Genomic DNA, 7,458 nt, shown 5'->3' on the forward strand with positions numbered 1-7,458 from the left:
TTGCCTCTCCCTGACACTGCCTTAGAGACACCTAATACGGGAGACCGTGAGGATCCGAGTGAGGAGATGGAGGACTCATCCATGAACGATATACCAGAAATGGACATCGGTGAGAGGACTAGTGTGTGGGTATCAGAACAGACCTCGGAGAAAACACAGTCGGAGCCCTCTGAAAAAGAGACCCCAGATGTGCTGGAAGATGGGCCACTGGCGAGGGACCCTCAGAACTCACCACATTCTGAGGGTGCCACTGGTGGCACAAGCATGTCAGAGCTAACCTTTGGAGAAGAAATGTCCGAACCCTCTGAGGAAGAAAGACATTCTGAAGATGCCACTGGTGGCACAAGTTCCAGCAACAGTCACAGAACCCTTGACCTTGACTACCCATCGACTGTGGACAGTGACCCACCAATGGTGGTTGTAGTTGAACAGGTTAAACGTAATGATAACTCTGTTAGGACTGTCAGGTCAGGGGCTGGTCGAGTTAGGAAACGCCCAGTGAGACTCATTGAGACTATGCAGACACAGAGGGTTTTTCAAACAGAATTCATTAGAGTACATGTGTGGGTGTAGGATTAGAATCCAAGTCTGTAGCCACAATTTTTTTTTTTACTTTTAACGTTCAAGAGACCCTATAGAGGTAATGGGTCAGGGGTCATGTAGGCCAAGGTTTTTCTGTCTGAGGTTCTTATTGTCACTGAGTGTACTGAACATGTAACAGGCATGTTTTCCTACGGGGTCTTTGAATTCCCCTAATTCTCTTTAGAGAATAGTCTTTGCACTGGAATATTTGGTAACATATGTACTGCAAGGTATTGCATACCTCATTTAGTTTCTTTGTAGTATGCACGTGTAATTCAGCAGGGGAGAATGTAACAGGGTTGGTTATGTTTCCACTTGCCTCTAAAGAAATGTGTATTTGATGTTCAAGCATTCTTATTGGATAGTTCAATTCTGATGACAATGAGGGGTGTTGTGATTGGCCCCACTTGCAGATGGGGGGAGATCGCGAACGTCAGGTCTTCCCAGTGTGAAAATGTGATGCAGGTGGTAGGTCACGTTCTGAATACTGTTTTCTATTTTCTATTTTACAATGTGTACAAGTTTGCTGTACGTTACTGATTTTATACATGTGTGGGTATATGGTACCTGTTAGGGATTGAGGGGCTTTCTGGGATGTGCTTTGGCATATGATTGCTGTAAATAATTGTGTTAGTTAGCATACACCGATGTCATGGTCACATAAGCCACGGCTAACACAGTTGTCTTCATGCTACAGATTTTGCCATCGACAGCCATCAACACTGTTAAGCCCTGCACAACTAACGTGGTGTTTCCCATTTAACAACAGGTATTTACACATGTTATATTTTGTATTGTATTTTTGTATTTTGTTCCCCAGTGTGAAAATGTGATGCAGGGGATTTTGCCATCGACAGCCATCAACACTGTTAAGCCCTGCACAACTAACGTGCTGTTTCCCATTTAACAACAGCAGAAATAAATGATGCTCAACTGGGACCACTGGCCGAAGTTATTTATTATTAGAATACACAACGCATGGAGAGTACACTATACATCTGTTACACCTGGGTGTCTGTGTTATCCTAGCTTCTGAGTGCCTGGGTGTCTGTGTTATCCTAGCTTCTGAGTGCCTGGGTGTCTGTGTTATCCTAGCTTCTGAGTGCCTGGGTGTCTGTGTTATCCTAGCTTCTGAGTCTGTGCCTGGGTGTCTGTGTTATCCTAGCTACTGAGTCTGTGCCTGGGTGTCTGTGTTATCCTAGCTTCTGAGTCTGTGCCTGGGCGTCTGTGTTATCCTAGCTTCTGAGTCTGTGCCTGGGTGTCTGTGTTATCCTAGCTTCTGAGTCTGTGCCTGGGTGTCTGTGTTATCCTAGCTTCTGAGTCTGTGCCTGGGCGTCTGTGTTATCCTAGCTTCTGAGTCTGTGCCTGGGCGTCTGTGTTATCCTAGCTTCTGAGTCTGTGCCTGGGCGTCTGTGTTATCCTAGCTTCTGAGTCTGTGCCTGGGCCCTGTGTTATCCTAGCTTCTGAGTGCCTGGGTGTCTGTGTTATCCTAGCTTCTGAGTCTGTGCCTGGGCGCCTGTGTTATCCTAACTTCTGAGTCTGTGCCTGGGCGCCTGTGTTATCCTAGCTTCTGAGTCTGTGCCTGGGCCCTGTGTTATCCTAGCTTCTGAGTCTGTGCCTGGGTGTCTGTGTTATCCTAGCTTCTGAGTGCCTGGGTGTCTGTGTTATCCTAGCTTCTGAGTGCCTGGGTGTCTGTGTTATCCTAGCTTCTGAGTCTGTGCCTGGGTGTCTGTGTTATCCTAGCTTCTGAGTCTGTGCCTGGGTGTCTGTGTTATCCTAGCTTCTGAGTCTGTGCCTGGGCGTCTGTGTTATCCTAGCTTCTGAGTCTGTGCCTGGGTGTCTGTGTTATCCTAGCTTCTGAGTCTGTGCCTGGGTGTCTGTGTTATCCTAGCTTCTGAGTCTGTGCCTGGGCGTCTGTGTTATCCTAGCTTCTGAGTCTGTACCTGGGCGTCTGTGTTATCCTAGCTTCTGAGTCTGTGCCTGGGCGTCTGTGTTATCCTAGCTTCTGAGTCTGTGCCTGGGCCCTGTGTTATCCTAGCTTCTGAGTGCCTGGGTGTCTGTGTTATCCTAGCTTCTGAGTCTGTGCCTGGGCGCCTGTGTTATCCTAACTTCTGAGTCTGTGCCTGGGCGCCTGTGTTATCCTAGCTTCTGAGTCTGTGCCTGGGCCCTGTGTTATCCTAGCTTCTGAGTCTGTGCCTGGGCGTCTGTGTTATCCTAGCTTCTGAGTCTGTGCCTGGGTGTCTGTGTTATCCTAGCTTCTGAGTCTGTGCCTGGGCGCCTGTGTTATCCTAGCTTCTGAGTCTGTGCCTGGGCGCCTGTGTTATCCTAGCTTCTGAGTCTGTGCCTGGGCGCCTGTGTTATCCTAGCTTCTGAGTCTGTGCCTGGGTGTCTGTGTTATCCTAACTTCTGAGTCTGTGCCTGGGTGTCTGTGTTAACCTAGCTTCTGAGTCTGTGCCTGGGTGTCTGTGCTCGTAGGTCTTTGTGTCTGTTGTTGTTGAGTTTATCTTACTTTGTGGAAGTGTGACTTTATCGTATTCTGTAATAGATGAGGTGGCGGGAGTTGCTTTATAGCCAATCCCTGTTGCTTGTATATACTCCCCCTCTCTGATAGGTCTGGATGAGTTGGTGGTGTTTACAGTTAGCGGACTGTAAGTGTTCTCTTTGTGGCGGTGTATAAAGTTCACAGAATGAGATTTGTGTGCTGATAAAATATAATTTGTTTTGTTGATGAGTAGCTACTGATTAGTAAAGGAACAGCTTGGTAAAAATATGAATCTTTATTGTTTTACTGTTCCATAGTAGAGACATGGAAAAGCACAGAGGGAAACTCCCTTAGAAACATGCAGATGATGGATGCAGATGATGTCTGTTATCTCTCAACAGATTAAATGAATAGGATGTATAAAGTGTTTTCTAAGACATACTAAGTCACATACAGTGCCTTGGGAAAGTATTCAGACCCCTTGACTTTTTCCACATTTTGTTACATTACAGCTTTATTCTAAAATGGATTAAATACAAATAAAAAATTCAGCAATCTACACACAATACCCCATAATGACGTCACAATACCCCATAATGACATCACAATACCCCATAATGACATCAAAATACCTCATAATGACAAAGCGAAAACAGGTTTTTGGACATTTTTGCAAATGTATTAAAAAAAACAAACAGAAATACCTTATTTATATAACTATTCAGACCCTTTGCTAGCAGATGTTATTGGTCACATGCACGTGTTTAGCAGATGTTATTGGTCACATGCACGTGTTTAGCAGATGTTATTGGTCACATGCACGTGTTTAGCAGATGTTATTGGTCACATGCACGTGTTTAGCAGATGTTATTGGTCACATGCACGTGTTTAGCAGATGTTATTGGTCACATGCACGTGTTTAACAGATGTTATTGGTCACATACACGTGTTTAGCAGATGTTATTGGTCACATGCACGTGTTTAACAGATGTTATTGGTCACATGCACGTGTTTAGCAGATGTTATTGGTCACATGCACGTGTTTAGCAGATGTTATTGGTCACATGCACGTGTTTAGCAGATGTTATTGGTCACATGCACGTGTTTAACAGATGTTATTGGTCACATGCACGTGTTTAGCAGATGTTATTGGTCACATGCACGTGTTTAACAGATGTTATTGGTCACATGCACGTGTTTAGCAGATATTATTGCCAGTGTAGCGGAATGCTTGTGCTTCTAGATCCGACAGTGCAGTAATATCTAACATGTAATCTAACAATTCCCCAACAACTACCTAATACACACAAATCTAAGTAAAGGAATGGAATAAGAATATATAAATATATAGATGAGCAATTTAGAGCGGCATAGACTAAGAAGTATAGAATAGAATACAGTATATACATATGAGAGTTGGTGATGACATTGACGTCCACGGCTCGGGTCGCGGGGACAGGTTGTAGCTGAAGATGTTCGTGAACCCCTAGTTGCTCACCATACAGGTTGTTCCCTGCTGCAGCGGCGACGTGTCCACACTAGGCAGGACGGTGGGCTGAGCGTTGGCGTTGAGGGTGGCCGGCCTCTCCAGATGATGATAGAGGGATGGAGGGAGAGAGGAAAGAGGGAGGAGAGGTAATGCGATAGTGAGATAAAAAATAAAGCACACTACTATGGAACTTTATGGCATGTGAGGTAATAGAATATATCATATGCCCTTTAACCCTAACCTTAAGGTCAGTAGTTCATCAAGATAGTGATAAATACATCAAATTAAAAACCCCATACCCCACCTCCCTGCATGAGCGATGATTAGAGCTTGACGTCCTCCAAGAAGAACCACCTACGCACGTCCCTTAACACAATTACCAGTCGTCTATGTAAATAGTTCTAATGTTGAAAACTTGCTACAGTGATTTCATATTCAATACCTAAACTCAGATATCAAAATCTGACGCTGGATATAGTATATTTATACATTTACTTTTGTGATTCTTTTAGTGAAGGTGATGCCAAAGAACAATTTCCATCCTGGATGGACAATGAAGTTCTTTATTGGGGTAACTGATATTATTGATATTATATTATTAATGGTGTGCTTCATATTTACTGAAAACTTTGTCTGCCTTATGTCCTCTCAATTAAATGGAATGTACACAATAGCTCTGACCGAAGCACTAAGTGTAGAGTATACCAAGGCTTAATTAAAGTTGCCAAAGTAAACAAAACATTTCATTTTATTAGATGTTATTATGGCTGCCTAGCGGTTAAGAGCGTTGGGCCAGTCACCTAAAGGTCGCTGGTTCAAATCCCGGAAACTGACTTAAGTGAAAAATCTGCCGATATGTCCTTGAGCAAGTCACTGAACACTAATTGCTCCTGTAAGAGTGTCTGCTAAATGACAACAAAAATGTATATCAAATTTAATTTGTTAAAAATAAGGAATAATAAAAAATAATAACACGACTACTCACAAGATGAATAAAATACACAATAATGAAGCTACATACAGGGAGTACTAGTACCATTATAAATGCCTAACTCTATCCTATGATGGTATCATAACCTATCATGTAGTACTATTGGTAGCCTCAATTGCCAGACCGAAGAAAGTTCGGAGAGAGAGCCAGCTGGTGGTCGAGATTAGCTAGACTCAATGCACTCCAGACACCGTGGCTGTTGAAAGAGACTGTAGACGCGTTCCTCTGCCCAATTGTGGCTGACGCATGCCACATTTTACAATATACCTTGATAGGTATTTCAAGTATCAGCTAATCACATTACATGATATAGCAATCTGTTAGTCGATGACACGGTCTATGACGTGGCACGCAACCATTGGTTGATGCATGCAACATCTGAGCAGGTCAACCCGACCTTTACAAAATTAATTTGAAGTTGCACTACTCATGGTTTCCAGCAGTGGGCAGCAGACACCACCCACTGAGGGTGTATGAGGGTACCTCTACAGTAGTGATATTTGTTGTACTGGACGGAGGCTTGGTATTTTATAGAGTAGGGCACAGGTGTCAAACTCATTCCACGGGGGGCCGAGTGTCTGCGGGTTTTCGCTCCTCCCTTGTACTTGATTGATGAATTAACATCACTAATTAGTTAGGATCTCTCCACACCTGGTTGTCTAGGGCTTTATTGAAAGGAAAAAACAAAAACCTGCAGACACTAGGCCCTCCGTGGAATGAGTTTGACACCCCTGGTGTAGGGCATCACCTCCTGACCCCCGATGATCCTCTGGCCCAGTACACCTGGGAGGGAATGAATAAATTAATGATAATAGACGAAAGTAAAATAGATGAAAAGTGTATTGATTCAAGTGAACAATAGAAAGGGGTGGGGGATGTGGAAAGGGATGTTTAAGGAGTCAAAGATGATAGTTTACCTTTGATGGTGAAGATGACCAGTAGGGTCAGTGATAGATAACATGATTCTGCCATGGTGTTCTGGTCTGGTCTGGACCGGTCTGGACTGGTCTGTTCTGGACAGGTCTGGACTGGTCTGGTTTGGTCTGGACCGGTCTGGTCTGGACCGGTCTGTTCCAACGCAGACATGAATGATTCGTTAGAATCACACAATAATTCTTAATTGATCTATCAATTTACTCATATCCATCAAATCTCCCAGATCATCCAAGCTGACAACTCTGTGCATGCCCAGACCCCTGTGTATAAACACATTCACCAATTGTGCTCTATCTAATGCACTTAATATTTCCTAAAAAAAAGGTATCCAATATTTATGTTACAAGTGTGATATGTATTACCAAAAACCAAAACATCACTTATGTCTTCTTCAATGTCTTACATTTTCATTTTTTACCAAAGACTGCAAATAGAAAATGTACATCCAAAGCATCATTAACCTACTCACCCTTCTGACAGTCAACTAACCACTGTCTGCAGACAAGTCTTCACCCACTCCCCCTCCCACTCCCCCTCCCACCCAGACAGAACAGCTGTGAAATACCCATCACCTTTTTAATATAGTAACCATACCTGCTCTCCCTCGAGTGTTCCTGTTATTGTGGTTATTGTCCACCCTACTGTGTCTCTACGTAACAAGGTCTTATTCATTAGCGCACACCAAACCAAAACACTTTGCACTGGAAACGAAAAATAGGGACAAATTCAGGTAGTCCCTCTCTGTTTCAGTGTGTTTTCTTCTGTTTGATGACCTAATGAACATGACCGTGGCTATGAGATGTGATGTGACAGACACAAAGCTGAGACTGACCAAGTACATCCCAAAGACAGCCATCCCTTTTATTATCCCTCCCTGTTCTCTCTAGGGACTTGACTATTTGTGTTCTGACATTCATTGTCTGCTAATAGTGGTGGAAGAAAAGAGATCGTTTAGGGAGGTGGAACTGAAGACGTTGT

At 43.7% G+C, this 7,458-nt stretch overlaps 1 long non-coding RNA gene across 2 annotated transcripts; it reads right to left on the reverse strand.

Moving 5' to 3' along the window:
• Positions 1–3,344: 3,344 nt before the first annotated feature.
• LOC129851483 (uncharacterized) lies at positions 3,345–6,980 on the reverse strand. Of its 2 annotated transcripts, XR_008758975.1 has the most exons (3): positions 6,462–6,980; positions 6,236–6,327; positions 3,345–4,619 (listed from the first exon to the last, which is right to left on the reverse strand). It is a non-coding gene; the product is annotated as an uncharacterized LOC129851483 (long non-coding RNA). The 2 variants fall into 2 exon arrangements; XR_008758974.1 differs by having other exon boundaries at positions 3,345–6,327.
• Positions 6,981–7,458: the final 478 nt, after the last annotated feature.

Source organism: Salvelinus fontinalis, chromosome 3 (assembly GCF_029448725.1).
Source record: "Salvelinus fontinalis isolate EN_2023a chromosome 3, ASM2944872v1, whole genome shotgun sequence".
NCBI classification, from domain to species: Eukaryota; Metazoa; Chordata; class Actinopteri; order Salmoniformes; family Salmonidae; genus Salvelinus; species Salvelinus fontinalis.